The sequence below is a fragment of the Panulirus ornatus genome, chromosome 31 (genome assembly GCF_036320965.1).
Source record: "Panulirus ornatus isolate Po-2019 chromosome 31, ASM3632096v1, whole genome shotgun sequence".
Lineage (NCBI taxonomy): Eukaryota > Metazoa > Arthropoda > Malacostraca > Decapoda > Palinuridae > Panulirus > Panulirus ornatus.
The window spans coordinates 7728938-7750596 of NC_092254.1; the positions used below are offsets into that span (position 1 = coordinate 7728938).

Below are 21659 nucleotides of genomic sequence, written 5' to 3' on the forward strand. Positions count from 1 at the left end.
GCTCAAGTCGGCCTCGACTTCATTCGTTGCTCTTTCGTCTGTTACTGGCTGATCCTCGAAGTGAATCCAATAATGAACACGTACGCATCCGTGCTAAAGGAAGACGCGACCGTCATGACGTAAGATGTGAGAGATTCTCACGCGTGCATCGTAAAACAAAACAAAAGACTGCCATATCTGGTAACGCTTAATGATACAGTACAGAATCATTTCACTCGCATCAGATGTACTGTACAACGGTATAAAGGTGACCTGTATTACAGACACATACACACTAATAAGAGAGAGCAGACTGACTGATAAATATATGTATATAGTTTTTATTGGGGGAAAAATGTAGTAGAGACGATTGTCCCTTCAATGTGTAACAGCGTATAAATAACCACGCCAATTTTCATGCTGGTGAGTACAATACGATTTTTGTGTTTACGAAGTCAGTCGCGTATAGTAAGGGCTCCGACTTGTGACGTTAAACAAGCTGGTGTATGCCTTTTTTTTTTTCATTGTATGGATTTTAGTTAATGCCATTAAGCAGTTCATTGAATATGTCTATCTTCTTTTTTTTCTTTTTTTTTTCTTTTAAATATGGTGATGGTGTGGATTCTCGCTTAATGGTACAGACAGTGTATGCCATTCTTTTTTTAATAGTATGGATTCTGCTTTACGTCTTTAAGCAGTTCTTTTTTTTTTTTTACATCTGGTATGGATTCTAGCTTAATGGTGTTTATCTGAAAGCCATTCAGTTGTCCTGCATAAGAATATGCTGGCTGGTGTGAGCGGATGTGACTGGCTGCGCTGGCCGGGCGGAGGAGGAGGGAGGGTAAAAACTGGACGGGCCGGTGTTTGCGTGGAAAAACTAGCATTTCCTTCCTTTCGCCCTAAAAGGATCAATAAAAATTATACAGAGTCGACCATGTGTCTCTGGGGACGCGAGGTCAAGGTTAGGAAAAACTTTTATCACTTCATGCCACCCGTGTCTCCCCGCTCCCTTACACCCCTCGCCTCCAGGAAACCGCAGATTTAAGCGCTTTGAGCACGACGGTACGATCCTAGGAGCACGACCCAAAGAGCACGACGGTACGACCCTAGGAGCACGACGGTACGACCTTAGAGCACGACGGTACGACCCTCGGAGCACGACGGTACGACCCTAGAGCACGACAGTACGATCCTAGGAGCACGACGGTACGATCCTAGGAGCACGACGGTACGATCCTAGGAGCACAATGGTACGACCCTCGGAGCACGACGGTACCACCCTAGGAGCACGACGGTACGACCCTAGGAGCACGACGGTACGACCTTAGAGCACGACGGTACGACCCTCGGAGCACGACGGTACCACCCTAGGAGCACGACGATACGACCCTAAGAGCACGACGGTACGACCCTAGGAGCACGACGGTACGACCCTAAGAGCACGACGGTATGACCCTAGGAGCACGACGGTACGATCCTAGGAGCACAATGGTACGACCCTAGGAGCACGACGGTACGACCCTAAGAGCACGACGGTACGACCCTAGGAGCACGACGGTAAGACCCTAGGAGCACGACGGTATACGACCCTTTGAGGACGACGGTGCGACCTGGACTTTGATCTAAGTTTTCCAGATTTCTATCAAAGGGCTAGGCCATCATACCCAAGAGTCGTACTCACGAGGTGTCGTACCGTCGTACTGAAGAGGGTCGTACTGTCGTGCTCCATGACTTCGGTGCGGTGAGAAAGATTTAGGGTCAAAATCTCCAGCATCCTCCCCTCCACCATCCACCCTGACCCTAACCTCACCCCACTATATGATCCAACATTACATGTGTGTAAGCTATGATGCAACAAACATGTAAACGCTCTACTGACCTTTCATGAGGTCAAGGTTCCCCCTAAAAACGTGATCAGCACACGAAGCTCGTCGAGGAAGACGACACTGGAATTTAGAACACGATATCTGGGCCAAACGTTGTATAGAAAGGGCAAGTGTGACGGGGGGGGGCTCACTTACCACGAGGTTCAGTGGGTTACGTCATCACAACAATGAATCTAACCCGGAAAAAAAAGAGAATATAATGACGAATCAAGAGATGGGGGGGGGCACACACGTGTGAAGGTTGAACATGCAGAGAGAGAGAGAGAGAGAGAGAGAGAGAGAGAGAGAGAGAGAGAGAGAGAGAGAGAGAGAGAGAGAGAGAGAGAGAGAGAGTATATACAACACTCGTGTGTGTGTGTGTTAGAGAACCAAGAATGACGCTAATCTTTCGCATGGAACTCGGGGAGAGAGAGAGAGAGAGAGAGAGAGAGAGAGAGAGAGAGAGAGAGAGAGAGAGAGAGAGAGAGAGAGAGTCGGTCATTATGGACAGAGGGGACTCTTGACCGCCTTCAAGACCCATCCTCTTCTATGTGGCAACCTCCTCTCTGGTGTAGTCAGTCGGGGGGTGGGTGGTGGGTTGCGTTGGTAGGAAGAGGGACGAATTCGCAAGGCTCACCAGTGATGGAAGCTAGAGGGACTTCAAGTAAGGGAACAAACAACATCAATCATTCAGACGACCATTAAAAGGTCACGGTGGCTGAGGAGGCGAGGTAAAAGGAGGACAGCAACTCTTGACGTGGCTCCAAACAAGGCGTAGATGTTAGCCTGACATTTATCCTGCGTCAGCAGATATGAGCCCTCCACATTACGTGACGGCTTCTCCCGTGCGCTGGTAGTATACCAGACGTTATACTGATGATGTTTGAGAGGCTCCACGTGATGTGAAGGGTCGGATACGTAGCAATAACTTGGGGAGCCCGACGACCCAGTGACAAAGTCATCCGCTCGAGGACAGCAAATGTACCGTAATTCCTAAACTATGTATAAGTGGACGAGTCTTTCCCGATCGACAGGAAGGAATCATAGGTTGAAACAAAGGAGGCGTTCGACTGTACAATGCAGGGGTTGCAAGCCTGTGGTTTCGAACCTTCAACAACCAATAGGCACAGTGCTATCATTCTCTGCCTTATCAGTAATGTTACCAGTAGAAATGTGGGTAAAACAAAGTCGTCCCTGTTCTTTATGGGCAACGACGGACAGAGACTTTATTCAACAGATTTAAAGGATAGAGAACCTGTATATTATACAGACAATAAGGATAGAGAACCTGTATATCATACAGACAATAAGGATAGAGAACCTGTATATAATACAGACAATAAGGATAGAGAACCTGTATATTATGCAGACAATAAGGATAGAGAGCCTGTATATCATACAGACAATAAGGATAGAGAGCCTGTATATCATACAGACAATAAGGATAGAGAACCTGTATATTACACAGACAATAAGGACAGAGAACCTGTATATTACACTGACAATAAGGAATTATAAAGGCACCTGTGTGTGAAGGAGGTGTAACAAGATGAGACGGGATAGCCCAGCGGATGGCCCCCGAGCGTGGAGTAAAGCAAACGTGTACGTCAGGACAGCCAGTACTAAGAGGTGTCGCCAGGAAACGAGGAACACACTGGGGTAGTGGTGTACAAGAGGACGTGACCTCTAAACTTGACCCTCTCTCTCTGCCTTACAACGCAGTGCTGGTTCTCTTTCTTTCTCTTTTTGAGATATTACTTCGGTTTCTACTCCCAAGAAATTATGATATCTCCGGTTTCTACTCCCAAGAAATTATTATGTCTCCGGTTTTTACTCCCAAGAAATTATTAAGTGTTTAAGTCTCCTCCTGTAGCTGGACCAAGTAATCCTCAGCAATCCATTGCGAGACATGATAATAACCATGTATCCACTGGCAACACGAATGTCAGGTTGTGACGTCTGCTTTTTCCCCTGCACCGCCCAACTTTGGAATCATTTCACCCCTCGTAAATTCCCCCAACAACTACAACCAGTCACTCTTAGTTAATTTTCTCTATCTGCTTAACATTTCTTCTTCCAGCGTTTAATTTAAGACCTGGGCCTTGATAAGAACTTCCCAGAGAGACTGGATGGAGGCTTGGACATAAATGGGAAAAAGAAAAAAAAAAACAATTATTATGAGTTAGGACTGATTTTCCCGGAGTTGGCCTCACATTTACATGCCCAACCTAAATGGAAGTTAAGCAGAAGGCGTCTTGGTGTACCCTCCTCCTCCTCCTCCCTACCTCCCCCTCACCTGCCTTCTCACTATCCGAAACCGGATTAATTCGGGGGAACGTTTAAACAAGCCTTCGAACATTAAGCCCCTGTGATCAAATCGCCCTCTCCTTCCCTTGAAGTTATCAACATCCCTTGAAAAGATCCCCCTATATATATATATATATATATATATATATATATATATATATATATATATATATATATATATATATATATATTCCTATGAGTCCACGGGGAAAATGAAACACGAAAAGTTCCCAAGTGCACTTTCGTGTAATAATCACATCATCAGGGGAGACACAAGAGAGAAATATAACAGTCAGTTGATATACATCGAAGAGACGAATATATATATATATATATATATATATATATATATATATATATATATATATATATTAGACATTAAAATATTCATAACGAAACAGTAAAAAAGGATCTTACAAAACGGAATAAAGAATATGAACATTTCCTACACGAGGCATTAAGGAAAAAAAAAAAAGAGCCTACTATCTTATATCAATCCTTTAAAAAGGTTTGGGGCTGTACCCACGCAAGCGTGACGACTCGGGGGGTGGGGTAGGGGGGGGGGGGTGTCTCCCTTTTCCAAAAGGTTTTCAGCCACTCCCGCGGTGTGCCCAGACGCCCAGCGAGAGAGAGAGAGAGAGAGAGAGAGAGAGAGAAACTAGCAACAGCCTGTTTAGATATGCATGAGTAATGACGGGGCGAGAGGCCCTCATTCTCACCCCGGCTTTATCTCCCTCCCTCTCTCTCTCTCTCCCCAGCCAACCCCCCTCCCCCTAGCACCGATCCCTCTCTCTCTCTCTCTCTCTCTCTCTCTCTCTCTCTCTCTCTCTCTCTCTCTCTCTCCAACAGCCACCCCAAGCCCCCGGCCTCTCCCACTAAAATGCTATCAACACAAGGGCCTCCCAGGTACGGCTGTGCACCTGGGTCGTCCCCTCATATAAAAATACACACACTCGGGGGGAGTGTCGTCCCCTGGCGAGGAGAGAGAGAGAGAGAGAGAGAGAGAGAGAGAGAGAGAGAGAGAGAGAGAGAGAGAGAGAGAGAGAGAGAGAGAGGTTACGCACCAGAGAGAGGGGGTTCGAACCTGTCAGGCAGAACAGGAGCGTTTACGACAACAGAGCACCTGTAGAATAGTTCTAAGGCAAGAACAGTGTAGCTGCAGAGCATTTTCCCCACAGCACTGCCAGGGCAGTGGACCTGTGCACTGGTGGAACGAGTGTACCTTTAGAAATAGGGTGCCTGTAAGAATACGAGACCACGAAGACTATGTACTACCGACAGAAATGTACCTGGAAAGAGTACCTGCGCAGAAATGGACCTGAAGAGAGAGTACCTGCGCAGAAATGGACCTGAAGAGAGAGAGAGTACCTGCGCAAGAAACGTATCAGTCATTGTACCTGTTACAGAATGCGTCTACCACAAGGAGAACCTGATCTCCAGAGCAAGTGTGAGAGTAGCTGTGAGAGGAGAGTAGCTGTGAGAGGAGTGTAGCTGAGAGAGGAATGTAGCTGTGAGAGTGTAGGTGTGAGAGGAGTGTAGGTGAGAGAGGAGCGTAGCAGTGATAGGAGTGTAGATGAGAGAAAAGGGTAGCTGTGAGAGAAGCGTAGCTGTGAGAGGAGTGTAGCAGAGAGAAAAGCGTAGCTGTGAGAGGAGCGTAGCTGTGAGAGGAGTGTGGATGAGAGAAAAGCGTAGCTGTGAGAGGAGCGTAGCTGTGTGAGGAGTGTAGCTAAGAGAGTGTAGTCTGTAGTGAGGACCACCACAATAGCGGCACAGGCCAGCCCGCCGGGTCAGCAAAAACACTTTCTTCGGATCCACCTTCGTTTTTTCCCCCCCACCTCTCTCTCTCTCTCTCTCTCTCTCTCTCGCTTACACCACTCCCACCGTCCTCTCTCAGGGTCAGTGTGCGTTTACACCACTCCCAAACGCTCTCTCCCACGGTCACCGTGCGCTTACACCACTCCCAAACGCTTTCTCCCAGGGTCAGCGTGCGCTTACACCACGCCCTCTCTCAGGGTCAGCGTGCGCTTACACGACTCCCAAACGCTCTCTCCCAGGGTCAGCATGCGCTTACACCACTCACACCGCCCTCTCTCAGGGTCAGCGTGCGCTTACACCACTCCCAAACGCTCTCTCTCAGGGTCAGTGTGCGTTTGCACCACTCCCAAACGCTCTCTCCCAGGGTCAGCGTGCGCTTACACCACTCCCAAACGCTCTCTCCCAGGGTCAGCGTGCGCTTACAGCCCTCCCACCATTCTTCCAGGGTCAGCGTGCGCTTACACCACTCCCACCTGTCTCCTCCAAGGTCAGCGTCACTTACAGCAGCACTCCCTCATGTCTCAGTGGCTGCCAGGTGTCACTTCCTTGGCCCAGGTAGCTGTCCTCACCAATCTATTGGCATTCAGTCCACACACACACACACACACACACATACACATACAATCTCTCAACATCAACTCATGACAACACATTAACTCACACGACCCATCATCTTTCGTCACCCTATATCTTTTTTTTTTTTGCGGTGAGCGCAACGCGACAGCCCTGCCCCTTTGACAAAAGCCTCGTTGGCAGTCGTAACTACGGGTCTGGCTGTGAGTAGACAGGCTGTCGGCTTTATCACGGGGACTACCAGCGCTGTCTCCTGTGTCGGTGGACCTGTCTAACTACCGAGGCAGAGGACCTGGCTGCATAATGAGGACGTGAGCTAGCCTCTGTCTGCTTTATTAATAGACCGATCTGTCTGGCGCGTCAGTGGACCACAGCCTGTCTACCGCGTCGCTGGATCAACCTGTCTGGTGTGTCGAGAGCGGGACCAGTCCGTCCACTCCGTCAGTGCGACCAATCTGTCTCTCAGCTTTTACAGAATCCAGGTGGCCTACCACCGTACCAGCCAGTATACGAGGCTCTTATTGTCTGTCTAATGCTGCATACGAGGCTTATTGGCTGTCTAATGCTGTATAAGAGGCTGTTATTGGCTGTCTAATGCTGCATACGAGGCTGTTATTGGCTGTCTAATGCTGTATAAGAGGCTGTTATTGGCTGTCTAATGCTATATAAGAGGCTGTTATTGGCTGTCTAATGCTGTATAAGAGGCTGTTATTGACTGTCTAATGCTGCATACGAGGCTTATTGGCTGTCTAATGCTGTTTAAGAGGCTGTTATTGGCTGTCTAATGCTGTATAAGAGGCTGTTATTGGCTGTCTAATGCTGTATAAGAGGCTGTTATTGGCTGTCTAATGCTGTATAAGAGGCTGTTATTGGTTGTCTAATGCTGTATAAGAGGCTGTTATTGGTTGTCTAATGCTGTATACAAGACTGATGTTTGCTGTCTAACGCTGTTTAAGAGTCTGTTAATGGCTTTCTATTGCTGTATGCGAGGCTGTTATTGGCTGTTCTAATGCTGCATCTTCTGACCATGGCTGTCATTTCTGTTCGTCTACTGGGCTTTCGCCGTGGACTTCGACGTGTACTGCCAACCAGGCTGTCGCTGTGAACGAAAGCTGTTCATCATCGTCCACGATAGCCAGGTAATCCTGTGAGGGAGGCCGTAAAAAATCGGCAACTCTTATGCCGCGTCTCGAGCGCCTGAAAATGAAAGTAAAACTTCGAAAGAGACACACACAGGCCACTGGGTCCCCTCAGAGTTTACGAACTGGTGAGGCAGCGTCCGGTCGCGATTATCGTGTGGTGGGTGGACAATGATTCATTTTGGCCTCCTCCTCCTCCCCCTTCTCCGTCAGGGTGTGGTGGGTGGTGCTGGGCAACAGGTGCGAGGAGCTCAAGATGCATGTGCATGTGTCTTCGGCGTCGAGGTGTACCGGTGATGGTGGGGGGACTGGTGATGACATTGTGGGGTGTACTGGTAATGATGGGGACTGGTGATGACATTGTGGGGTGTACTGGTGATGATGGGGACTGGTGGAGACACTGTGGGGTGCACTGGTGATGATGGGGACTGGTGGAGACATTGTGGGGTGTACTGGTGAAGACACTGTGGGGTGTACTGGTAATGATGGGGACTGGTGAAGACACTATGGGGTGTACTGGTGATGATGGGGACTGGTGAAGACACTGTGGGGTGTACTGGTGATGATGGGGTCTGGTGAAGACACTGTGAGCAGACAAGCAACGCCGCCACAACTTGGTCTCAGGCCAAAACCTCAGGGGTAACAAATCTTCACTCGTAGTACACTTAAGATCCTGTCACCATAAAATGATGGGGTATTTCCTTTTTTACAGTATCACATGCCGTGTCACGCCATAAAACTATGAGACGTGCAAGTTACAAAAAACAAGCGGGGCACGATGCAAATGAGATATGCAGTTTACAGGAACACGTGAGGCACAATGTAAATGAGGTTATGTAGTTGAAAGGAACACAGGATGCACTGTGCCATGTGAGGTTTCCGAGAATATGAGGTACGATGAAAGTGAGATGTGCGGTTTACGAGAACGCATGAGGCACATAACATGCAGGCAATGAAGTGGAAAGACCAGCTGCGTGCTTGAACAAAAGGCTGTCGGAGCCATGAAGCGTGCGACGGCCTCCTGCCTGCCTACCTGGCTGGTTGGTTGGTTGGTTGGTAGGCTAGTTGGCTCACCACCAGGTTGTTTACAGCCAGCCTCCTATCCACATTCTTCATGCGGAATGTCCTGGTCATATGGGGGAGAAGTAAATAGAAATGAAGGCGAGGAGGAGGAGGAGGAGGAGGAGGTGGGTGTTATGGGATGGTCGTCGGAGAGGAGGAGGAGGAAGAGGAGGTGCGTGTTATGGGATGGTCGTCGGAGAGGAGGAGGAGGAAGAGGAGGTGCGTGTTATGGGATGGTCGTCGGAGAGGAGGAGGAGGAAGAGGAGGTGCGTGTTATGGGATGGTCGTCGGAGACACACTCCTTCCCTCAAAGTGCACTCACTACCACGCGGCTCCTGACGATGTTCTGATCGATGGAACTTTCCAATCGGTGCTCTCCGACGAACAGAGCAACGCGTCGCGACTACGGTGCTACCCTTTGAGCACGACCCTTGAGCACCACGGTACGACCCTTGAGCACGATGGCACGACCCCTTGAGCACACGACATCACTGCCCTTGAACACGATGGGCCCTAAAAAGTCAGCTCAAAGACCAGGCCATCACACCCTCGTGCTCCAGGTGTGAGGTGCAACGCGCTACAAGTCCTCAGAATCAGTCATCATACATCATAAATGATCACCGTCAAAAAAACAACGAACCTGGCTTATAAACGGAGATGGCGAGGCTTAAGGGAACGTTACTAGGAACACGTAGGATCTGTGCAGTGGAAGTGTGGGCGGAGGGAGGAGACCTGCTCTCCTCCAGGCCCCAAGGTCCATTACCAGGAAAACTCACCCAAAGTTAGCAACAAAAACACACCATATTATACTGCCTCAAGTATTCACGAAGGCTACGCTTTCACACCTCGTCTGCCTAGCCTGGCCCACACCTCTCCTTTTTCACCCCCAAGGTCTGACTACGCTAGGCTGCGTCTAACCAAGAGGAACTAAGCTGCGTCTAACCATAAGGAACTAGGCTCCGTCTAACCAAGACGAACTAGGCTGCGTCTCACCAAGACGAACTAAGCTACGTCTAACCAGGACGAACTAAGCTGGGTCTAACCAAGACGTCCTAAGCTACGTCTAAACAAAAAGTCGATGAAAATATAGATTGATATCATAATGATAATGGCGTACGTCGTCTCGAACACCCCCCTAATAACCTGACCCCAATGCCAGTGGTCCGTGTTCCTGATGGAACGGAGACTGAGACAAAGGAAAATATTTCTAGCACGGGGAGATAGCTTTCCCCCAACGGTGGGGTCCCGGGGTGTTTTGGGGCTGTCTATTCCCGTGTACACGGTGACTGTACGAGTGACATAGGTCGGCATGCTCCTCCCTCAGGGTATAATTAGCTTTATCATAAAGGTTTCCGCGACCACCACCTACAGCTGTACCCTACACTAGTTCACACAAACACACACACATGGCTATACCTGCACTACCGAGTTCACACCATATACTCGAAGACAAGGTCCCCAGAGCGTCGAGAACCCTAGACCAAAGGGAGGGGAGGTCGGGGAGTGCTGTGTGACATAACCCATACACATCCTCCACATTTCGGAGCCCAAGACACGCCCGCCTTCAACCACACCGAGATGTCATTACCTCCTTTTTTTTTTCTTTACCAGAAAAGATCAGCATCTCCACATACGATACTCCCCCCCCCCCTCCTCCTAAATAAATGTGGGTACAAGACGAGGGATTAAATAATCGAACAACTCATCTCACTCTTCATGGCGACAAGGCACAGATGAACAATGGCCTCATTTGCACAGACCTAGTCCCTAAATGCCATGTGTAGTGTACCGAAACCAGTCACTGACACCTACAGCCACATGCAGATACCAGACAAAAGGCTATACATTATATAATTATAATCGTATCTGTTGTCTCTTCGTAGTACAGGTTATACACACAACTGAAGATCTTATGTGGTGGCTGTTGCCGGGCGAGGCGACACACAGCTCCACCTGTTGCCTCTGGGAGGGTCTGTGACAAAATTATGCATATGAAGTGCAGAACAAGAAGGCTTTTAAAATCTGTTAGATGTTAACTGGATTTTTAAACTATGCGTTAATACAGTGAAGGATGCGAGTCCCAGGTGGGGGCCAGTGGAGGCTGCGAGTCACAGGTGGGGGCTAGTGGAGGCTGCGAGTCACAGGTGGGGGCTAGTGGAGGCTGCGAGTCACAGGTGGGGGCCAGTGGAGGCTGCGAGTCCCAGGTGGGGGCCAGTGGAGGCTGCGAGTCACAGGTGGGGGCTAGTGGAGGCTGCGAGTCACAGGTGGGGGCCAGCGGAGGCTGCGAGTCCCAGGTGGGGGCTAGTGGAGGCTGCGAGTCCCAGGTGGGGGCCAGTGGAGGCTGCGAGTCCCAGGCGGGGGCTAGTGGAGGCTGCGAGTCCCAGGTGGGAGCTAGTGGAGACTGCGAGTCCCAGGTGGGGGGCTAGTGGAGGCTGCGAGTCCCAGGTGGGGGCCAGTGGAGGCTGCGAGTCCCAGGTGGGGTCTAGTGGAGGCTGCGAGTCCCAGGTGGGGGCTAGTGGAGGCTGCAAGTCCCGGGTGGGGTCCAGTGGATGCCATGAGTCTCATGTGGTGTCGTGGAGACCTTGAGAGATAGGTGGAAACCGAGATTCATTTTGGAAGCGAGTGGAAGATGAGAGTTTCAAGTGGAGGCTGTCAACCTCAGGTGGAGTGGAAGCCAGTGGATTTTTATCAGACTTACGAGAAAGTAATCTTTTCATCGACCTCCCGGCCCATGTTCCCATCGATCCCCCAAGCCCATGCTGCAAGACACAACCAAACTGAAGATCGATACATTCGTTCCAACCGAACGTACCCAAAACCTACTACATTTCCGACCATCAGTTCAGATGAATCATAACCATTCACTTCCTTCTTTTGGAAGAACTGTGACGTCATCCCTAACATCACCCCCTATACTAGACAATGAGGTAGTGCGTGGGTAAGCACAAACGTACATAGGTACATATTAACCTACAGTCTCAAATATTATTCTTTCCACATTCTGGATTTACATCAGAAATACTAATGGTACGTTTTCTTTCCGGTCCGGCGAGGCAACGGGTGGAGTGCGTCTCTCCTGGATTAATGGTCATCTTGTGTTGACGTTTCTCAAAAGTTTCAAACAGTTCCGCGTGTGGGTGTGACAAAGTCCCTACCGTATATATATACCATAGACGGGTGAGACGTTCTCAGCCAGACGTGGAATAGACTTGAGAGCCTCCTCCAGTGTGTGTAGCCTACAGTCTACGGTGACCTGATGGCCCATTCCGGTTCTCCCATCACAGTCACCTTACAAGCTGTGGTACTACGGTCCCCCCCCCCCCCCCCCCCCCCCCCCACACACACACACACACACACCAAAGAACTGCCCTACTAGAAATTTCAGACACCTTCACCGCCAGCCAGCACTTCCAATCTCGTACATGCGCTCTATTTACCGAATCAGAAAGACAACCTTCTTGCGACGAAAATGATTTACCCATATACCATACGGGGTCGTGAGGAAAGTCATTTTAGCAATGTTTTGCCTCACAGTAACAAAACGAAACTCACGAAATATATATATATATATATATATATATATATATATATATATATATATATATATATATATATATATACCGCCATAAACCTACAAAATTCTGTTCTCTCGATGCCAGTTTTCTAAAGCTTGTGTTCTCAATAATCATTTCACATCTGTTCCCATTTGCTCCGTAAACAGAAATGTGACAAAAGGAGAAAACTTGTGTTTACCACTTACCTGGAACTCCACAGCCATGGAGAGAGCACTCAAAAACGTTTCCAGAACTACGCCGCAAAGCATACAGACAGACGTTCCAGAACAAAGCAAAGAACATCCACACAAATACCAGAGCCATGCAAAATAGATACAGAAACATGCACTAAACATGCAAATAACACAGAAACAGTCCAGAGCTAAACAAAGTGACCAGAATACATCGATGCACAGTGGGAGGATCAAGATCACAACAACCCTCACGTTCCCATTCATTTGTATATCTCTCGCGTAATGTGATCGAGTGGGCAAAGATTTCCTACTTACAACCACGCATCAAAAGCTTTCACTCCTCACAGCTGAGGCGTCTGGTGAACTCCCTCGTCTCCATTACACCAGCTCTGGTTACGGCTAAACAAACAACTGGTATAACAAGCAGCTTGTGTGGCAAATCTATATCTCACGCCATACCAAAAGTATATTTTTTTTCTCTCTGCCCTCTGATCCCGGGAAAAACCATTTGCCATGTTTTTCGGTGTTTACAGCGGTATGTGATACGGCGGGGCGATCGACACAAGTGATGCATGTTGCTATTTTTTTTGAGACCATGAGTGAGCACGACGGTACGACCCCTTACGACCCATGGGTATGATGTCCTGGCCTTTGACCTGATCCTGCTCAAGAGGTTAACTGTATGGCGTTAAGAGCTACGGTCAATTTGACACATCTCAACATCCTAGACTTTGGCAACTTTCAGATGCGCGGCGTCTGCAGGCCACTTTCCCCAGCAGTCTCCGTTTGCAGGAATTCTGCGAAACGACACATCTGACAGTCTCTGTTTCTCCTGCTGTGCCAGCCAGCTGCAGCACGACAGGCGTCTGGCATTACGAAATTTGAGACAAATGAACAAAAATGTAGCAGCGCTCCAGCGCTCCCCCGAGAGAAAAACATGGTAAATACCAAAAGTTCAGTTAGCGAAAGTATCATTCTTTTTTTTTCGTTCACATTTTGCTGCCATCAGCGGGCTAGTATATTGTGTCCCTCAGGCTATCCTGTCAGTGGTAGCGAATGATGATTACGGCGGTCACAAAGGGTCTTTGTCAGACCCACAGTGGGCAAATAATTGCCGTCAAGTTGCTACAAGGCTGGTTCATAAGCTTACAGTCTCTCTCCATGTGGTAATCTCAGTTACTAAGAAGCACAAAAGTCACGACCAGTCTCCGACTTTCGCTTACTTTAGCCACAATAAGTTGTTGTGTTCCTTACGGCAAGGTTTTGTTTGACCTTAAAAGATTCTAGTTGGTCAAACTCTTAAAGAGTGTTTTCAGTGTGTCCATATCTCTGGCCAAACACTGGAATTCATATGACTGACATCATATGGCCTAAAGCGCCAATCGTTCCAAAAGCCTTGCCTTGATCCAGCGAGAACATCTTGTGTATTTCAAAATCTTATTATGATGAGCAACAAATTCAAGACGGGAATCATTTGCCTTTAAGTAACAAGGCCTTAACCATCCGTGATTTACCAGACCCAAATGTTCTGGAAGTAATGAAAGATAACCCATCCGGGATCCATGAAGAAATACTACAGGGTTGCTTATTAATAAAGCAACAGGAAACGGATGACACAGATAAGTTATGTACTTCGCCTTACCTAACGAAGTCTCTTCGTGGCAAAAAAAAATGAATCTTTCGGCTCCGACACACACACGCCCCCCTTTACACCCAAACCACAAATCTTCTCTCACACTTGAACAACTTCTCACTAACACAACACTGACATAACACACGCAACGATATGATCCGGCAAGCACTGGGTCGTCCTCGCAACTCAAAACATCCCCTCCGCTAGCTGGACACGCCCATCAGAAACCACCTTACCCAAACACACACGAGCCACACTATTCTCTCCTCAACGCTCTGCAAGTCGCCCCAATCCTTGCGACGCTACAAAACACTAAAATTTCCACGTATGGTAAGACCCTTCCTGCTAGATGGACGCGCCCATCAGAAACCACATTACCCAAACATACACGAGCCACACTCTCTCCTCAGCGCTCTGCACGTCGCCCCAATCCTTGCGACGCTACAAAACACTAAAATTTCCACGTATGGTAAGACCCTTCCTGCTAGATGGACACGCCCATCAGAAACCACATTACCCAAACACACACGAGCCACACTCTCTCCTCAGCGCTCTGCACGTCGCCCCAATCCTTGCGACGCTACAAAACACTCAAATTTCCACGTATGGTAAGACCCTTCCTGCCGACGATGGAACGACCAGACAACGAAGACACCTAAACGCTTACTGTCCGGTTTGCCCCTCACGCTCCACACAGACCATGTAAACCTCACTGTACTCCGTGACCTGTGGTCACGCCCAATGAAAGTCGGAGGCTTCCTGAGCGTTGGCGAAGCCCCATAGAGATACGGGGACTCCTGGGACAGGAAGTATATATATATATATATATATATATATATATATATATATATATATATCACATTTTCCCGCGTTAGTGAGGTAGCGACAAGAACATAGAACTGAGCCTTAGAGGGGGAAAAAATCCTCACTTGACCCTCTTCTCCGTTCCTTCTTTTGGAAAAGGAAAAACGAGGGGAGGATTTCTAGCCCCCTTCTCTCACCCCTTTTAGGCGCCTTCTGCGACACGCAGCGAATACGTGGGAAATATTCTTTCTCCCCTATCCCCAGGGATATATATATATATATATATATATATATATATATATATATATATATATATATATATATATATAAACCTCTTTAACCTCTTTTTTACTGGTTCCCTTCATCCAGCAAGTCATGAATACTGAATACTTAGAGGAAAGCATTAAACAAATTTTAATTAGATTATTTTTGCTACTTCTTTTTCATATACCTGAGAAAAGTCAGAATATATATATATATATATATATATATATATATATATATATATATATATATATATATATATATATATATATTGTACAGCTGGAAACATTTACACCCGAAAACCACTTGATATGCCTTCAAACTATATATATATATATATATATATATATATATATATATATATATATATATATACATACATATATATGACCTGCAAAATGCAATATGACCTGCAACATGCAATATGTCACATCATATAAATTCTGTGAAACTTGAATTGCGCGCCGCCGCCAAGTTCACGTGACTAGTATTATCTTGTTTCTTAACCGACTTTTAAAAAAGTTGACGCTGTCTAAAAGTGCGACATATTTCTGCTTATTACAGAGAGACTCGTCGCTTTACCAGATTATTTCTTTATAGGCTATTTCTATCACCACACTAAATGCACATACGAGAATCGTTTTAACACGTTTCAGCACACACACACACACACGTCTTGAAACATTAGAGTAATTATGCATCCTCACGGACAGGACAATCTGCGCGAAGAACAAACCCATTATACTGCAAGGGCAACGGACGGACAGACGGACGGACGGCCAGTCCTGTGTGTCTTATTTAAAAAGAAAAATAAATGGGAATATTGCAGTCCCTACCACCACCCAGGGAGACGTCACGGTATTTTCTGTTATCATTGAGATCTTATTAGACGAAACACATGATTGTTCTTTTTGAAGACGTGGGGGGAGCGAAAACAGTTACTTAGGCGAAGAATGTGTTGACCATCCATGCCTACGAGAACCCGAAACAGGACAGGCGTAAAAGGGTGCGCTTGAGCTTAACGCTCACTGTATTTAGAGAGAGAGAGAGAGAGAGAGAGAGAGAGAGAGAGAGAGAGAGAGAGAGAGAGAGAGAGAGAGAGAGAGCGCTCTGTGCCACACATGCAGGTGGACACACACACACACACAGAACACCAGCAGCTGCTTCTCTCGACTCTGTGCCGCACAGCTACGCTGCTGGAAGACTCGCTGAACGTAAATTTACGTCGTAAACAATTCTGTGGCAGTCATAGAAAGACAAATACCTGCGACCCACTTATACCTTCCAACCAACAACTTAACGTTCTTCATGTAATCCGAACACAAACACTACAATATTCTACTTACCGTATGGCACCAAATATCATTCCCACCACCATATTAAGATCATCAGCTAAAGCCGACACACTACCATAACATGCTCATCAGCTAAAGCTGACACACTCACCTGACAGCTTTACATTTACCCGTGTTGAGAGGGGTGGGATAATGAATAATTGTTTTTACTACCCTCGGCATCAAACTCGAGCACCGCTAAATTACTTGTGGTGTTGGTAGACAATATAATGTCCAGTTCACAAGACCCAGCGGTACGTTCAAAAACCCAAATCCTAATTTGAAAAAAAAAAAAATAAGTTCTAGGACCACAAATTTTGGATTAAAAACAAAAAGGATTGAAAAACATTCAAATCAGGATGAGACGTCTCTTCTGATCCTAAAAAGTACTACCGAATGTATGTTATTAACACCAGTGAAAAAGTGGACTAGCCTAGTCGTACCTGACGGGTCGTCACTCCTCCAACCTTTCCGGGGCTGTCGCTGGCAGGAGGTGACAGACCGTCACACTTGACAGCCAACGTCACGGCCTGAAGAGGAAATGATGACACAAGCGTTATGTAACGATAATATCTCATTGCTCCTCTCCTACCCACAGTGCTCAGACATTCGTTCAAAATTAGTTAAGAAAACATCAGTATAATAGTTACACACACACACACACACACACACACACACACACACACACACACACACACACACACACATATATATATATATATATATATATATATATATATATATATATATATATATATATTTTATTTTTATATTCCAAAGGAAGGAACAGAGAAGGGGGCTGGATGAGGATGTTTCCTCAGAGGCCCAGTCCTCTGTTCTTAACGCTACCTCGCAGACGCGGGAAATGGCGAATAGTATGAAAGAAAGAAATATATATATGAAACTCATTTATCTGTTACGGTAAATATGATACACATTTCTCTTGATCAAGATGAAATGTTTAACATTACATAAAGCAGTCTCTCATCACATCTTACTAAGCAGATTATTTTCCAAGGGATGATGTAATACGCGTGTGCATGTGTATGTGTGTGTGTGCGTGTGTATGTGTGTGTGTGTGTGTGTGTTTGTGTGTGTGTGTGTGTGTGTGTGTGTGTGTGTGTGTGTGTGTGTGTGTGTAAGAATAGTCTTCCATCAGATCTCGCATCCATCTGAATACATTTCTACTCCCCATGGAACCCAATTTTTTTTTTTTTACGTCTAAAAAAAAAAAAACCTAGTCCGACACCCCATGAGAAAGCCATGTGAGGAACTTGTCTATCTGAATCTCTACTTGCTATATTATACATCAATCAATCACCATTATAATATGTCTGAAGTTATGCGGTGGCGCGGGAGACTAAAGGTTAGGTAGTTCCCCTTCGCCAATACCCACCTCCCCTAAGCTTTCTCTGACAACTCCACCTCGTTGTTTTCACTATATGGGCTCCTCCTTCTGTACCAATCTCTAGGAACCAATGATACGGAGAGAGATAGATAGATAGATAGATAGATAGATAGATAGAGAGAGAGAGAGAGAGAGAGAGAGAGAGAGAGAGAGAGAGAGAGAGAGAGAGAGAGATTCGAACCACCCTGCTCCCGCTACTCTCCGTAGCCTATTACGAAACGCCGGTCATACGTTGGCAGAGAAGCCTTTCTCCCTTGTCCCCAAGGATATATATATATATATATATATATATATATATATATATATATATATATATATATATATATATATACATACAAAATTCAGAGCACATTTAAATAAATAACACCGTTAATAACGTAGATACTAGATCTGACTAAATTTACGTTTAATGACGCTTCGCCAGAACAGAATTACTTTCCATCTTGATTCTCCGTCAACACCAGGACTGTTCTCCAGCTGGGGGAAGCAAACTGGAAGACCCATATTCAGTGACCAAGTGACGGTATGCGAACACTGACTGTAATAACGTACAGGATACATCTAATTGCTTTCCCGGCGCAAATCGTTGTAAGGCCTAATTTAAATACCTTTTGAGCGCGAGCGTAGGATCCTCCTCAGCAAGATGAAACGACTCTTTTGAGTTGGATTCATTAACCTTTTTGGTCTGAGGGTCAAAGACGAGACAGTTTCATACCGAAGGGTCGCACCGTCGTTCCCAGAGGGTTAAGAAACGATGGATTCATTCAGACCGCATATTATATATATATATATATATATATATATATATATATATATATATATATATATATATATATATATATATATATATATAAAATCTCACATTCTGCTAACAAAGGACATGGCTCTCTCTCTCTCTCTCTCTCTCTCTCTCTCTCTCTCTCTCTCTCTCTCTCTCTCTCTCTCCACTGTCATGGTCTGACAGTTCGTCGTCGGAACGATTTAATCCGTGGCCGTTACTGCAGTCCATACCCTGCCCCCTCGAGTGATGTCAACCAGATACAAGTAGAAGGGGTTGGCTATTTGGGCTTGTTGGTCAACACATCGCACCGCAGCGGCGGTTTTTAGGGAACGGCCACACCGGCCGACCACAATATTTCATAAGTACATTTTTAAGGTACATTCACTGCTGTCTCATGGACGGGGCAAAGTATGACTAAAATCGGTAATGTCCTACATGCTTGAAGGTCATGGAAATTAAGCCTTTAATGGTTCCCAAATGACTCTTGCCCAGAATATCCTCAACACTAGTCATCACTACAGTACCAGGGTCCTCAAAGCCGTCACACGTTAAGTCACGATCGCCAAACAAAGAATCGAACACCTTCAGGTCTTCACGGTAACTCGAAGACCATACATATACTGTAGGCGCGTGTATGGCCTTATGCGAGCAGAGGCGGCGTCGTATAGCAGAGGTTAGCTTTTATTGAGTGCCAACGACCGATTCCCTAAGAAAGACAAGGTACAAAGCCGCCTTCCTTGCACCTCAAGCACTCGCTGAAGTACCTGCGGCATAATACGAAGTCAGTTACGAAGTGAATCGTTTTTGTCACACACAAGAAATTCTACAGAATTTCCTAGCGGTGTTTACTTCCGGCTACTCAAGCATTTTTCGTGCTTATATTGTATGGAGATTAATACGACGTGAAGAAAGTATATATTCATCCAACACCCAAACTTCAATATCAAACAATAACTACAATTATTTTAAGAAGTATCTTCATTACTAATGGATTGAAAAAAAATATATATATACCTCAAAAACTCTTCTAATTTAACTTTTAAAAATATAAATGCATCTAACAAGTGTTAGTCTAACAGCTGTACAAGTGTTAGTCTAACAGCTGTCACCATTCTCGCTGGGCCAGTACGCTTGGCACGCCTGCAGCAGCAGGGTGTGTCAAAGGGCCGAGTGCCTACCCTAACGTGATGGTGGTAGCGTCGTGCGGCGCCTGCATGCCAGCACGTAAATATGCTGCGTCAATATATGATGGATGAAGACGTTTCGTCAGAGTTGCAATGTTAAATCCGTAGGCGGACCAGAGGATATTTTACGGTGCTTGATCTATCGACGGCACGATCCTTGAGCACGGCGGTACGACCCTTGAGCACGACGGTACGACCCTTGAGCACGACGGTACGACCCTTGAGCATGGCGGTACGACCCTTGAGCACGACGGTACGACCCTTGAGCACGACGGTACGACCCTTGAGCACGACGGTACGACCCTTGAGCACGACGGTACGACCCTTGAGCACGACGGTACGACCCTTGAGCACGACGGTACGACCCTTGAGCACGACGGTACGACCCTTGAGCACGACGGTACGACCCTTGAGCACGACGGTACGACCCTTGAGCACGACGGTACGACCCTTGAGCACGACGGTACGACCCTTGAGCACGACGGTACGACCCTTGAGCACGACGGTACGACCCTTGAGCACGACGGTACGACCCTTGAGCACGACGGTACGACCCTTGAGCACGACGGTACGACCCTTGAGCACGACGGTACGACCCTTGAGCACGACGGTACGACCCTTGAGCACGACGGTACGACCCTTGAGCACGACGGTACGACCCTTGAGCACGACGGTACGACCCTTGAGCACGACGGTACGACCCTTGAGCACGACGGTACGACCCTTGAGCACGACGGTACGACCCTTGAGCACGACGGTACGACCCTTGAGCACGACGGTACGACCCTTGAGCACGACGGTACGACCCTTGAGCACGACGGTACGACCCTTGAGCACGACGGTACGACCCTTGAGCACGACGGTACGACCCTTGAGCACGACGGTACGACCCTTGAGCACGACGGTACGACCCTTGAGCACGACGGTACGACCCTTGAGCACGACGGTACGACCCTTGAGCACGACGGTACGACCCTTGAGCACGACGGTACGACCCTTGAGCACGACGGTACGACCCTTGAGCACGACGGTACGACCCTTGAGCACGACGGTACGACCCTTGAGCACGACGGTACGACCCTTGAGCACGACGGTACGACCCTTGAGCACGACGGTACGACCCTTGAGCACGACGGTACGACCCTTGAGCACGACGGTACGACCCTTGAGCACGACGGTACGACCCTTGAGCACGACGGTACGACCCTTGAGCACGACGGTACGACCCTTGAGCACGACGGTACGACCCTTGAGCACGACGGTACGACCCTTGAGCACGACGGTACGACCCTTGAGCACGACGGTACGACCCTTGAGCACGACGGTACGACCCTTGAGCACGACGGTACGACCCTTGAGCACGACGGTACGACCCTTGAGCACGACGGTACGACCCTTGAGCACGACGGTACGACCCTTGAGCACGACGGTACGACCCTTGAGCACGACGGTACGACCCTTGAGCACGACGGTACGACCCTTGAGCACGACGGTACGACCCTTGAGCACGACGGTACGACCCTTGAGCACGACGGTACGACCCTTGAGCACGACGGTACGACCCTTGAGCACGACGGTACGACCCTTGAGCACGACGGTACGACCCTTGAGCACGACGGTACGACCCTTGAGCACGACGGTACGACCCTTGAGCACGACGGTACGACCCTTGAGCACGACGGTACGACCCTTGAGCACGACGGTACGACCCTTGAGCACGACGGTACGACCCTTGAGCACGACGGTACGACCCTTGAGCACGA

The 21659-nt window shown here is 47.6% G+C and overlaps 1 protein-coding gene and 1 long non-coding RNA gene across 7 annotated transcripts in view; one reads left to right on the forward strand and one right to left on the reverse strand.

Moving 5' to 3' along the window:
- Positions 1–21659, forward strand: part of LOC139758798 (steroid hormone receptor ERR1-like) — a 301766-nt gene that overhangs the window by 190774 nt on the left and 89333 nt on the right. The gene's annotated exons all lie outside the window — the stretch shown is intronic.
- Positions 1–21659, reverse strand: part of LOC139758800 (uncharacterized) — a 281740-nt gene that overhangs the window by 167883 nt on the left and 92198 nt on the right. Inside the window, exon 3 of the long non-coding RNA XR_011714930.1 lies at positions 16967–17053. This is a non-coding gene — a long non-coding RNA (uncharacterized lncRNA). The remainder of the gene's footprint in view (positions 1–16966; positions 17054–21659) is intronic.